This window comes from Lissotriton helveticus, chromosome 9 (genome assembly GCF_964261635.1).
Source record: "Lissotriton helveticus chromosome 9, aLisHel1.1, whole genome shotgun sequence".
Classification (NCBI taxonomy): Eukaryota; Metazoa; Chordata; class Amphibia; order Caudata; family Salamandridae; genus Lissotriton; species Lissotriton helveticus.
The window spans coordinates 103,879,537-103,894,168 of NC_136070.1; positions in this window are offsets into that span (position 1 = coordinate 103,879,537).

Here is a 14,632-nt window from a genome sequence, read left to right on the forward strand (position 1 = left end):
ATACAGTGCACTGGTTCATGCTATACTGTAAGGCTGACCTTACAAATGTTCCTGAATGACTATATATTATAATGTAAGTTACATGACACAGCACTGATTCATTTTAAAGCGTATACCATACGCCTCCTAATACTGTACAGTCAGGGCTTTAAGTGGGCCGGGTCTTGCCATTTCTAAAAAGCAGGTGCTAAAACGGGTCTCTATCGGGCTCTGCATTTTTGCCCTGGGGTGAGAAAAAAATCTTACGTTTGCAGCAGTACCACCCTTCACAGCCTTTGATGTAACTTCAAAGAGACTCGTTAGCGTTCTTTCAAAGTCCTATCTTTTCAGAACTGAAGCATTTTCAATATTCTGTACAACGAAGCCCTAGTTGTTGCCTATTTATCTTACACAACAACCATTGGCAAAGCCAATAGCCCTGACTTCTTGTAAGTGTTGTTACTTGTATTATTTATCTGTATGCAATGACCTAAACAGCAAAATACCAGTCAAGCAGCACACTATGCTAACCATAGATTTTAAGCTTGCCTATTTTTAAGCCACACTCTTAATTCCATCAGCCATGCCCCTTTGAGAGACCACCTTGTTTTTTCAGCCTTCTTAAAAGCCCTGGGTCTGTGTTCTGTGTTCCCCTCAGGCTCTACCACGTTAGACCTATATTACCACACAGGTACTTTCTAGCCTGTAACGCTTGAAGCGTTCTTTGTAGACAGTCTAAATTAAGCCTTTTTACTTTACACTGGCTTTTTTCGCTTTCGGAATGCGAATAAAGGACGCACAGAGGGTCATATTATCAAGAACAGCGTTAAAATTATCCCCGCTTTAGCGGCAGGAAACTGCCACTAAAGCGGCTTGATAATACGCCGTTCAGAATTCCAATAGAAGCCCATGTTCACACCAGAACATGGGCTTCTATGGGAATTTACAAGGGCATATTATCAAGTCCATTATCGCCGCTGTAGCGGCAGTTTCCTGCCGCTAAAGCGGCGATAATATTAACGCCGTTTCTTGATAATATGCCCTAAAGTGCTCCCAGTCTTTTTCATGCAAGATCCTAAACACTGCACAGTGAATGCCCTTTATTGGGATGGAAACATTGTTAAGAACTATATATAATAAGAAACAGCAGAACATATTATTTTCATTTTTTACTTATTTATATAATTTGTGAAAATATGCACCCTTCTTAAAAGTTTCCATGAATCATCAGCATTGGACACATATGTGTGCTCACGTGGGACTTGACTTACCAATGAAGGAATTGCAGTTCATTAAAACTCATCCCCGTCTTGGGTCCTTCAAAAACACAGGGAGCACACCGTACTACTCAAACATACATTACATGTCACTGTGTTTTCTCATTAGCTTCAGTTTGTCATACACAGTGCACTGGATGACGCACGTGATTTATTGGAATGGAGTTGAAGGAAGTGAGGTCCCTTTTCTATTTCGTTAGCGGGATCCAACGAACTCTCAGTCATGTTCAAGTCTAAAGGCGTTACTCATGCATTCGATTGAGGCGATCGGAGCAATTAATTAAAATGCATGCGTGGCTAATACGGTAAAAACTCAATAAAACTCTAAGAGGAATTGCCTTGCACGGATGTGCATGCAAAGCAATTTGAACAAATGTAACACCAGGTCAGGCGGCCTGGCCTCATTTAGTAATGGCGCACCCCTCCTTTATCAATTAGCCACGTTCGAAGACCATCGTAGGCAGGAAGCTGTTAACGAGCGGGACTTTGGATGATTTAAGTGGGTTGGCTCACGATGCGCATGTGCTGTTTCTTGCTATTAAAAAGCTCTAAGTAGGATCTGTTAAGAGTACATTGGAAGGTGTAGAATCACCCTTTTTAATTTCCTAAATGGGGCAGGCATGTGCAGTGTTTTTGATTAAATATGGCTCTGTGCCATGAGGGTGATTTCCCCCTCTCTTAGTTTTTCAGCCACCTGCAAGTTTCCATAAAGAGTGTATCATTCTCTTTGACCCCTTTTCTGTGCTTTGCATGCAGGTCTGTGGTGCTCTTCTAGGGCTGGTTTCGGCTTCCGACAGCTCTGGTGATTGCACTGCACACTGAGCACCAGAATCCATCTGTGAGTGATGTACTGCTCCTAGTTTTAGCATTTCACAAAAGCCTCTCATTTCTTTATTTCATTCTCTTCTAGCCACGACTACTTCCTAAGCTTTCTTTGCTCCTTGCCATACTTGTCTGTGCAGAGTCGGTCCTAGCATTTTTGGGGCCCAGGGCAAAAGGGAAGATATGAGGACCCTCTAATTTGCATGCAACATCAGAAGAAGTGACATCACAGAAGGTGACACCACAGAACTATTAATCTACTTTGGCACTGCTGAAGTGACCTAGTGTGGATATTAGTAACATGGATAAATAGATAAATACTCAAATAACATAAGTCTATCTATTTTAAAGCTGTATTAAGTGCATTATATTAGTCACATTGAACAGAAAAGCTAGGCACAGGTCTCACAAAGATACATTTACTTACTCAATTTTAACTGATTGTTTCCAGATTAGTGCATGATAAAAATTCCAGAGGATTACAGAAAATTCATTGAATGGAATAAATATGCAACAGGTTAGAGCAAAATAAAGTTGAGTTCAAGTACATGTAACTTTCCATTTTAATTTGAGAGCTTTATACCTCACAAGTCAGAACAAAAAAAGGGCAGCCCAGCTCTGCAGAAACAAAGCAAAGCATGTATTGTAGAGTAGCGCCATTCCTTCATGTGAGGGTGCATCAAAGAAGGGTTAAATCACCCCTGTACTGAAAAAGGATGTCGAAAATTTGAGTTTTTAGAGTTCTCAAGCTTATACTTCATTTGATTTATTCCTTTCATCTGGATCTTCTACTGCTGCATTTATGATGAAAAAATGAAAAGGCAAGTTATAGAATTCAAGGAATTAACAGCAGGATGCACTACTTACATTTGGTATTAAGAAGCATCTTTAGACCTCCTCTGGTGGAAGTCTGAGCTAGTGAAAGCTAGTGACAGTTTTCATTTAAATACCTTTTACTGTGACTGAGATAGAAAGTATGATGATGCACTTACTTTGGAACCATTAGTGAAGCCTGTTGTGAGGATAAGCCAGTGGATAGCTTTGGCGTAAGTGTGTTCACGCAAGAGTGTGTGTTTGTTGCAGCAGTGTACCGGTGCTGTTTATTCCAGCTGCCGCGATGAGAGATTAAGCCTTTGTATCATCCGGACAGAGAAACAGTATCAGCAATTAGGTTAGCTTTGAGACTTCTGCCGAACAGCTCAGTTTATTAGCTAGAGACTGGAAGCCGAACCCTTACTCATCCCTGGAGAATTGGCCTCATATACTCTTGAAGTCATTAAGAAGTTCTTGCATCGCATTAATGCAGGGATGTTACTAAAGGAAGCTTGCGGTGATAGTGAACTAAGGGGGGATTGCTATGACAGACCCACTATAGGGAACTCAATATGTGTGTGTCAGCACTTGGGACTAAAAATAGGGAGTGAGACTTTGTTTATGGGGCCTTTTCAGAGAGCTGCACTGGCTGACAGAGGTCACAAAGGTGCTTTTCCCTGCAGCTCTCTTGAAGAGTTAAGCTTCTCTGCCATACCCACGAGGGTATTCATGATTCTGACCCTATGATCCTTCTATCTAAGGTGGAGATATACAAACCTACAAGAAACCTGAGATCAGGAAATCTAGCCAAAACCAAATGAGTCAAAAAAAGCCAGAGCCTGAGGCCGCTCCTTCACCGTTCTTGCAGCAGCTAAGCGGAATGTACTACCCCTGGACCTCCACCTCACTAGCAACAACGTCGGATTTAGAAGAAAGCTTAAAGCATTGCTCTTCCCATAGTAACTGACTCAATCCGAGGAATTGTCCCTCCCCACTGGACGTTAGTAAATAGGCCGTGTGACAGTTTCAGCGCCGTGATATCCCTCTGGAGATGAGTGTTCGTGTTCTACAATTACTGCAAATAATAATAAATGAGGCACTGAGGATGCTCTTTTACACTGTTTATTTCGGACACCTTTCCTATTGCTACAAGGAAATCTACAAATGAATCACAGCTCATTGCACCATGCGGCTCTCTCTCGAACCTTATACTTAAAACAAAACATGCTACAGTTTACGATTACTAGTGTAACATTCAAGTAGCAGTTGGGTGTCAGTCAAGACATACGAATGGTGTAGAAATACCACATGTAAAGACATGGCAAATAAAAAAAATTCACAAATAGGTAAGGGAGTAGCCAGAAAATAAAAATACCCTTCACCAAAGTTAATTTCAAAACGCAAGAGAAGCAAGCCACTGCAACCCTCCTCAGTAGAGCCCTCTTGTCTCTTACATCCATGCATCTATCCATTCAGTCTTTCATTCTTTCACCTAGTCGCTGATATCCCCCATTTAAGCTTTGCATTATGTCATCCATTCATTCTTTCACCCATCATTCAGTCTTTCACCATTCTGTCTGCCAGTCCATCCGTGTGCCCATCCATATCCAAACCTATCCATTCACCTCCAAACCTATCCATCCATCCATCCATCATTTCACTCATCCACTCTGTCACTCACTCATCCATCCATCCTATCGCTCATCCATCCATTCATACTTTCACTCAATCCTTTCCCTAATCCATCTATCCATTTTTCCTTTCACCCATCCTTTCACTTACTCATCCTTCCATCCATTCATTCACCATTTCATTCATCCATCCATTCTTGCATGCCTCCACCCTCCCTTTCACTCATCAATTTAGTTTTTCACTCATCTATTTATCCTGCTCATCCATCCATCCTTTCAGTCATCCGTCCATCCTCCCTTTCGCTCTTCAATCCATCCTTTCACCCAATCATCCATCCTTTCTCTAATCCATCCATCATTTCTCCCATTCATTTATTAACCCTTTCACTCATCTATCCTTTTATTAAGTCATCCATCCATTCTCTCATCATCCACGCTTTTACTCATCCATCAATTCTTTCACGCATCCATCATTACATCCACCCTTTTACTCATCCATTCAACATTTCACTCATCCTCTCATTCATCCACCCTGTCACTCTATCCATCCTCCATTTCATTCATTCATCCATCCATCCACCATTTTGGTCAGCCATACATGGTTTCACTCTACCATCCACCCTTCCACTTATCCATTCAGCAAAGCGTTCATGAGTCATTCATGATGCACAGTGCCTGGATGTGAGATGACAGTTACATGGCATTGTGGTTTCTTTTTTTACAGTTTAAGAAGCACAAACTCGGCCCAGGTTTAAGGAGCGATTTACACGAGTGCCAATAACGTTTCTAAGGGTCAGATTTTTTGTTTAGGCATGTTCAGATTTAATGATTTGTCCAGAATCACAGGATTTAAAGCTGATGCCAGGTCTTGTACCTGGTTCCCCAATTATATTAAACTTCTCCGTGTGCTGCAAGCCCCAAGGGAGGGAGTTGCATCTCCTGAGCTTCACAGCAATAGTGTAGTACTGAAGCCAAGGTGAGAGCCCCGTCTCCCCCTGTCCTGGGCCACGTGGCATTGAATAATGGCTGCACGGCCCAAAGAAGGGGGCCCTAAAATAAGGACCTTGAAGTCTGATGCAGGGGTTCAAGGCCAGTGGAGCGCACTTTGCTAAACACTGCCCTGCATTCCAGCCTTTTCTGACTGTTCCCTCCTCCCCCAACCCACTTCTCCTTACCTGATAATGACCAACTGGTCCCTGGAACAAAGGGTCCCATCGGTTGCCTGGCAACGCAAGCAGGAAGGGCAGGCAAGACTTCAGGGCAGGATTTTTAAGAGAGGTGCTGCCCCTCCCCTGACGTTGTTAACAAACACATTTGTTGGCTTTGCTCCTGCCCACTTCCCCACCCACTGTTTCCCTTCACCCACCCCGCATTTCAAAGAATGACAGCACGCCCTTACCAGGGTGGTCAAGACACCTGCAGTAAAAAAATAATTTGTGATATGATTGGATGAGGAAGGAAGCACTGGAGGAGCAGGTGTACTACCTAATAATGTCGCATTTCACAAAGAAATGGGGGCCCATGTTATCCACCTGAGCGCTGGGCCGTAGGCAGCTGCCCACCTAGCCCATGCCTAGCGTCTGCCCTGTGTCTGGGCAGCAATGACGTCCACCTTATTCTGCAGCCGGGCCATATTCTACCTTTCTCCATCAAGTCTCTTTTCGTCATCTGTATCAATGCTAAATCTGTTATTTGCAGTAAACCATTCTCGTCCAAATGAAACACTATCATGCTCAGAATATCCTTTGTTTTCTTTCATTTCACAAAGTACCCATAGCAGCTGAGACCATGTCATCCCCCCTCTGCCTGACCATGTCGCCTCTACCTTCTTCAAGAACAAACCCCACTGTCACTGCCTTTAGCATGCTTTCCCTTCTCCTTTACTCTAGAATGTTGCGCGAAATATAGTTAGTACTACTAACTATATAGGAGCAATTTCAATGGTTTTGTATGAGTAAAATGTCCAGCTAACTATAACACCACTAAAACTTATGGTTTTTTGAGTGAATTTCAAAGGTTTTTTAAAAGCTAATTCCTAACTATATAACTCCTGAAACCTATGTTTTTTTCAGTGAATTTCAAAGGTTTTTTAAATGCTAATTCCTAACTATATAAGGCCTGAAACCTATGTTTTTTTTCAGTGAATTTGCAAGGTTTTTTTAAATGCTAATTCCTAACTATATAAGGCCTGAAACCTATGGTTTTTTCAGTGAATTTCAAAGATTTTTTAAATGCTAATTCTTAACTATATAAGGCCTGAAACCTATGGTTTTTTCAGTGAATTTGCAAGGTTTTTTTAAATGCTAATTCCTAACTATATAAGGCCTGAAACCTATGGTTTTTTCAGTGAATTTCAAAGGTTTTTTAAATGCTAATTCCTAACTATATAAGGCCTGATACCTATGGTTTTTTTCAGTGAATTCGCAAGGTTTTTTAAATGCTAATTCCTAACTATATAAGGCCTGAAACCTATGGTTTTTTCATTGAATTCGCAAGGTTTTTTAAATGCTAATTCTATTAGCGGATAACGTTTTTATATATTAAAACGTTTTTTAAATCTCAAATGCCTGCTTTGCTAACAGAGTTTTTAAGCACAGGCTCTTTTGTCTCTGGTGGCCATCTTGGGAGCATATCAGAATTTTTTTAATGAAATATAAGAGGATTTGAGAAGTCACTCAAAATGTGCCCTAATTTTTCTTTCTTCAGCACTAATCATAATTTCTATGGCAAAATGAACCCCCTCATTTTGTTCCTTTGCAAATTAAATGTTTTAAGTGTTAACACTTTATTCCAATAAAGATGACTTCAGGTGTGCCATACTTTTGTCATAAGTAAGACTGTTAGCGCTCTAGTTGTTCTTTAGAACACTCTGGGACATTCTGTCATTGGGCTATAGTTGGGCTACATCTGGCTGATATTTGGGCTACATTTGTTTTTTTCTTTCTCTGGTGGCCATCTTTGGGCTACATTGGGCTACATTGGGCTACATTGGGCTACATTGGGCTACATTTGGGCTCTAACATATATATAGCCCAATGTAGCCCAATATATATTTTTCAAAGTTAATTTTCGTAAAAACCACTGGAGCACATATCTTGAGACATAGCAAAGGCACATCGGGCTACCAGTCCCTACAATTTTGCCAAGTTTGGTGGAAAACCATTCAGCCGTTCGGGCTAAAAGTGAGTCCAACCGCCCTATGGAAATTAACATGGGCAAAACACGTTTTGGGACCCCCTTGTTATCTCGGCCCCTGCTTGACGAATCCCCCCCAAACTTTCAGGGAAGGACCGGAGCGCCGCGAGGCAAAGGTGGGGAAAGTTTCAGGAAGATTCCTCAACCGGCGCCAAAGTTATTCCCAATAGAATGTTACGATTTCCCTATGGAAAACAATCCTAACTATATATACCTACTGGCTATCGCCAGTAGGTAATATATATATATATATATATATATATATATATATATATATATATATATATATATATATACATATATATATATGTATATATATATATATATATATGTATATATATATATATATATATATATATTACCTACTGGCGGTCGCCAGTAGGTATATATAGTTAGGATTTTTTCCCTATGGGATTTTTGAAAATTCTATGTCTAATAACTTTGGCGTTTGTGGACGGAATTGGCTGAAATTTTCTGGAAAATGGAACATTTTGTTTCTGAGCAGCCCCTGGAAATTTTGGGGGGGTTCGTCCAGGGGGGGTCGAGAAAAAAGGGGGGTCCCAAAACGTGTTTTTAACATTGAGTTTTCCATAGGGCGGTTGGCCTCACTTTTAGCCTGAACGGCTGAATGGATTTGCACGAAACTTGGCAAAATTGTAGGGACTGGTAGCCCGATGTGCCTTTTGTAGGTCTCAATATATGTGCTCCAGTGGATTTTGAGAAATTAACGTTTAAAAAAAGATATATATCTGTAACAGCGGACCGGGCAGCGCCCCGGTTCGCGGACCTTACGCGTACCGGAACTTCGCGTAGCGAAGCTGATTGGTTCTCCGGTGTCTGTCAACATTCTAAACAGTCCGGAGCGGCCGCCATCTTGTCTCTCGGTAGGATTGAGAGACAAGAGGAGGCCAAAACAAAGGGGGAAATAACCATAAGGGGGCATACTAGATCCTCCCTGACCCCCTAGGTTTAATGTGGAGGTTTTAAAAGGGCCCCGCGGGGCAAAAAATAATAATTTTTTTTTTGTTTTTTTTGCGTGGGTAGCGCCCAGTTCGCGAACCGGGAAGCGTTCTGGGCAGCGTACTGCAATGAAAAATGAATGATAGACTTTTCAAATACTGTATGTTAATTGATTGTTGGTTTTGTTGATTATTTTTTATTTTTTTTTATTTTTCAAGCAATTATTTATTATTGTGATTGTGTTTCAAAATTTAATAACATTTCTAACATTTCACTGTCTGAAATGTCGTCATTTTCATTGAACATAGCTTGTAATCTATGAGGGTGTAAAATGTCCTCATTTTGAAGGAGGTCATCCACTGCTTGCACACATTGCAGTAGTTCTTGGTCCCAAGTTTCATCCATAAATTCTATATAATTTGGATCAATTAATTCTTGGCTGCTCTGTTGCAGGACAATTTGAAATGAAACTTTCTGTTCGCCTTCCATGTTGCCTGAAATTTGGATAAAAAAAATATATATTAGTAGAGATAGGGCACTGTTGGGATTAATTTTAGATAGGCATTTTTTAACAGAGAATTTATCTTTGGGCAGTGTATAGTATCAGAGTGGAAGTAGGAATATAAAAAAGTGTATGTGATTTAACGTAAGTAAATTCATAATTATAAAAGAGAAGCCTAACTCCATCCATAACTATAACAGAGAAGTCTATCTAAATCTATAACTACTACAGAGGGATAGTATATAACTATCAGAAAAAGTTTACCATATTAACTGATAGTGCACAATATAGTTCAGTTTTTAAAATAACAACTTACCTTTAGAAAGAAGTTGAAGTGATTAGTGAAAATCCAATTGAAATGTACACCAGGAAGTAGTAGTCAAAATGGCTGTGTTTCATTCTCTTCTTTTATATATATTCAGGTACATAACCAATCAAATGTCAGGTAAAAAAAGTAGAAAATGAAAGTAACATTTTAATTGGTTGTCAATTCCAACACTTTAGATGTGTTTTGAGAAGTAATTTACCTCAGGGTATTTAGAGAGGTCTACAGGCTAAATGGCTCAATGGAATTCCAATCAAATTTGTGAAAATGGTAGGGATTGGTATGTAGTATGAGCTAATCTATATTTGGTGAAATTGTCTCCTGTGGCTTTTCTGTAAACTACTTTCCCACCTTTTTTGATGGTGCGCTTCCCAGGGAGCGACCCGGTACGCGAACCGTTGAATGTGCCAAATTCAACAACAAAATGTTGCATTTAGAAAAGCAAGAGATTGTGAAACTGGAAGCTATTGACAGAGTAGAGCATATGGGATCAACAATTATTTTGTCTGAGAATCTGAAAACAAAATTGGGATTCATTAGAGAAGAGTATATCTAAAACTGCAGGTTTTGAAAAGATGTGTGCTTGAACTGCCGTATAATTTTAAGAAGGAATTTACATGTTGAAAGAGGTCTGGTAAATGGATCAATGGGTAATGTTGTTGATTTTGTAAAATACAGAAATAGAGATGGAATTGAATTTTTAAAAATTAAATTTGATGGCATTGAGGAAGTACAGCTAATTGGTCGTTGCTCTGCTAGATTTTTGCTTGTAAAAGACTTATATGTTCGCCGTAAGCAGTTTCCTGTTTGCTTGGCATATGCGGTGACAATCCATAAATCGCAAGGTTTAAGTGTAGACTGTGCATTGGTGAATATTGGCAGTTCTGTGTTCAAGGAGGGTATGGCATATGTGGCATTGTCACGAGTTAGAACTTTATCGGGATTGTACTTGATTGAGTGTGATGTCACAAACATTTGTGCGGATCTAGATTGTGTTAAGGAATACAATAGGTTAAGAAGAGAGTATGCGCCACATTTGCCTCAGTATCCTTTGTTTGAGAAACGTGTGGTAGGCCGGAAACGAAGAAATGTGACCAATACTGGGGAGGTTGTAGCAAAAAGACGAAAAGTCGATGAACCTAAAATTACAAGCAGAAACAAAAAGGATTCTGTTGAAGATGTTGTTGGTTTTCAATTTGAAAACAGTTCTGGTGTCAACTGCTATGCTAATGTAGTGGTTAATGTTTTGTTTTCTCTAGAAAATGTAAAAGAAGAGATTGTGGTCAATTCTGATCAAAGATTTTGCAGTTTGTTAAATTCTGTGTTAGAGAAATGTAGCACTGATAGAACAAACATAGAAAGTGTGTCTGAAATTCGAAATCTGTTAGACAGATGTTCAGGCCAAACACAATTCTCTCAAAATATTCAGCAAGATTATCAGGAGTTTTTAATGTATATGCTTGATGTATTGCATGCTGAAGGTGTAGATGTAGATCAGCTGTTTGGGCTTTCTTATCAATGGCAGCATGACTGCGAGAACTGTATGGTATCAAGTACTACTAGTGTAGACTCAGAAAGATTTATATATTTAACTTTGCCAGACAGTAAATCAGTCTCCTTTAATAAGCTAGTAAAAGCAGCTGATCACAACATGGAGTGTAGCCAATGTAAATCTGAAATGATGTCCACATTATTTATACGAACATATGGCCAGTATGTCATTTTAATGTTCCAACGATGTAGGCCTGTTGGAACAAAATTGACAACTTTAATTAAAAATTTTGTAGCTTCGCAGTTGTCAATATCAGAAAGGACTTTTGTAACTGCAGCAATTATATATCATGACGGTCCTTCAATAACATCAGGACATTACACAGCTTATTTAAAGTCTAGAAATGGCTGGTCATTCTGCAACGATTCTGTTTTAATTTTCAAAAAAAAATTGCCGTATGACCTTAAAAACTCTTACCTGGTGTTTTTAAAACCAAAATTTTAGGGAAAGAATCTCGGGATGTGCTCTGAGGAATTTCAAGAAGTTCTAATGGCTCCTACACGATTTGGCCTTGAGGATAAGTGTAGTACAGAGACATAACTTCTTACCATAACACTGGACGTCATGGAGAAATAACTGCACTTTGAATGAATTCAGAAAAACTGTTTCTTTTTATAAGCAAATTGAAGCAGCCAATCAAAACATGGAGTAGAGGGAATGTAAGTCTGCAATGCTGTCTACTGTTTTACATTGCTTTGTGATTGAAAGTGATGTAGAGAATTAAATAATTGTAGTAGTCATAGAGTTAGTGTAAGTCTGCTTCATAGTAAGCAGTATCAGTGTCATAGGAAATGTAGAACATGACTGAGCAAGAAGGGGAAGATATTACTATTCCTGGATTGTGAAAATGATCTTCAACATTTTAATTCTGAAAGTTGCAGAAATGCCAAATGACGGGATTGGCTTACAAGAAATCCAAGAGTTATAAATGGCTCTGACAAGATTTGGCCTTGTGGAAACTTGTGGTAGAGAGCAAGAAGTCATTTATTGCATGTAACATGTTTTTAAAAACGATGGAGATTTTCTTTCAGAAAGTGGCGGGCTGAAAGTAATAACAGCACAACAGAGTGTAAGCTGTTCATAGGACATCCTTTGACGTCATGGAAAGTAAGTTAACTTTAAAGAGTTCTGAATTCTGATTTGTTATGTTGTATGGGTTTTTTAAACACAATCATTTTGATTGTGTTTTTTTTTCCCCGCTGTTATATGATGAATACCTTCAAGTCACTGTTTTTAGTGAATTTTGATACATTCTGAGAACAGCAAAAATAAACCATTTAACATGTATAATTAATTCTGTACTGTTTGCATTTATGATGTATATGTAGAACTGTGTAGGAGGCATGGAGAAGGTGAGGCTTCTGTAAGTGTCAAAGTTGTTGCATGCAGTGCTGCGCTTCTGCGTATTCTTTCATATGCTAGACTACATCTGCACAATGAGATACCTAAGCAAAGGAAACACAAGTGATGTGATTGTGAAATGAGCAAAATAAATTGCACGTATTTCATTTACATCACCTGTGTTTCCTATCATTACGAATCACATTGTGCAGATCAAGTTTAGGTCTGTCCAGGGAAACATAGGAGGTTTGGACTTTGTTCAAGAGTGCAGTGGACATGACTCACTTCATTGGTAGACCTTCACATATATTATGTCCTCTATTCTCTTCAACAACTCGAAATTTCATCTGCAACCCTGAGCAGGCCTCACCTCAAACAAACCTCTGGATAGGAGACATCTTATTGGCATCCTGAAGCAATTATTTAAAATTTTAGTGTCTTGCGACACTTTTCTGAGACAACAGCAATGCAAAAGATGCACCATGTTTTAAGATAGGCCTCACTTCATCTGCATCAAGATACTGTTAGTTTAAAATGTATATCTTTAGGACTGTGTAGGGGGCCTGGAGAAGCAGAAGCTTCTGTAAGTGTCAAAGTTGTTGAAAAACTGTTTGTCCTTCAATCTTTTCCCTTGTCTTTTGTAATTTTTAAATACATGTTTTAATATTTTTCAAATGTTTGTTCTCTCTTTCACAGATTGAAAGTATAAAAACAAAAAGTGAGTAATTTAACAACAATTATAAGGTAAATGTTTTGTACTCTTTTCGTTACATTTCTATCACATTCACCTACTATTAGTTCCACAGCTTCATTTCTTTAACCCTCAGTTTCCTGCCTTTGCTACTTCCCTCATTCCTTTCTCTATTACCTACTTACTCAACTCCTTCCACTCTTTTTGTCAGTCCCTCTCTTCTCATAGTTCCTCACTCTTGTTCACTCACTCCGTCTCTATTACTCTTAGTGTCTTTGACTGATCACTGTATCACTATTTGTTCATAATGCTTTCTCTGTGTAGTTGAAGCACACTAAGGGGCATATTATGAACACAGCCAATAAAATTATTGCTCTTTTTATTGGCAGAAAACTGGTGCAAAAGTGGTTTTAGCGGCAGTTTTCTGCCGCAAAAGCAGCTTTAGCGACACATTTCTGCCAATAAAAGCTGCAAAACTTTTATTGCCTATGTTGATGATATGGCTCTATGTTACTTACATTTCTTTGCTGTTTCAATTAATCTTTTTCTGTTATTTTTTGTTTTCTGTTTTCTATTTTTCTCTCTGTTATTCCTCATGTTTTAATCTTATTTTGAACATTCACTCACATTCTCCAAGAAACTCTTCTTTGTTAATGTTATACTCTCTTTTTTTTTCTTTCACTTCGTTATCTATTTTGTTTTTCACAATTATACCCTCTTCCGTCTTTTCTTCGGTAAATAGATCTATTAAACAGTATCTCTTCTTTACTCCCTATAGCTGTCTTTCTTTTAACATCACTCTCTGTTTACTTTCCTTATACTTACTCTTTTTTTGAAAAAAAAAATGTTTTGGTTAGCTCCCGGTCCGCGTACCGGGAAGCTAACCGGGAAGCGAACCAAAAGAAATAGAGCTTGCCAGAGTGCTAAACATTCTAGCAATTTTTTTTGAAAGGGAAGGTAGTTCTGAAAAGAACTTTTTTTTAAATATTTTTGTTGTTTTATATATTTTTTTTTTTTTTGAACATTTTTTGGTTTTTTTGTATTTTTTGAACGATTTTATATTTTTTTTGGTTTTTTTTGGGGGGGGGGAAACAACAAAAAACAGGCATTGAAAAGGGCTCAACAGGAGCAAAAAAAAAATTACTGGGGGCGGTTAGGGCAATTATGATGTTCATAAGCCAGGTTGATAGCATTTATGCTCATATTGCCACATGCTAACAACGCACGACAGTGCATACAAGTGTGTATCATGTGGCCAAAATTTTCTTGTATGTTTGGCACAGTTTCCCGTGCCTCTGCTGGTGTCAATGAAATTGATATTCTTGATCTGGCCACAGGAGTTGATCTTGGATTTTCCTGCAAATCCCGTATTTCCGCCCGGCTATAATTGAGTGGATGCTTCCTGGTCATGTGCCTGTGCATAGTATGGTTCCCATAACTATATTTCTTATCCGTCCCTCTGGATAATTGTTCTTTGCAGATGAGGCAGGTGACATACCTCGCATTCACTTTTTTTTGGCCAGGAGGGATCGAATAAAACTGCC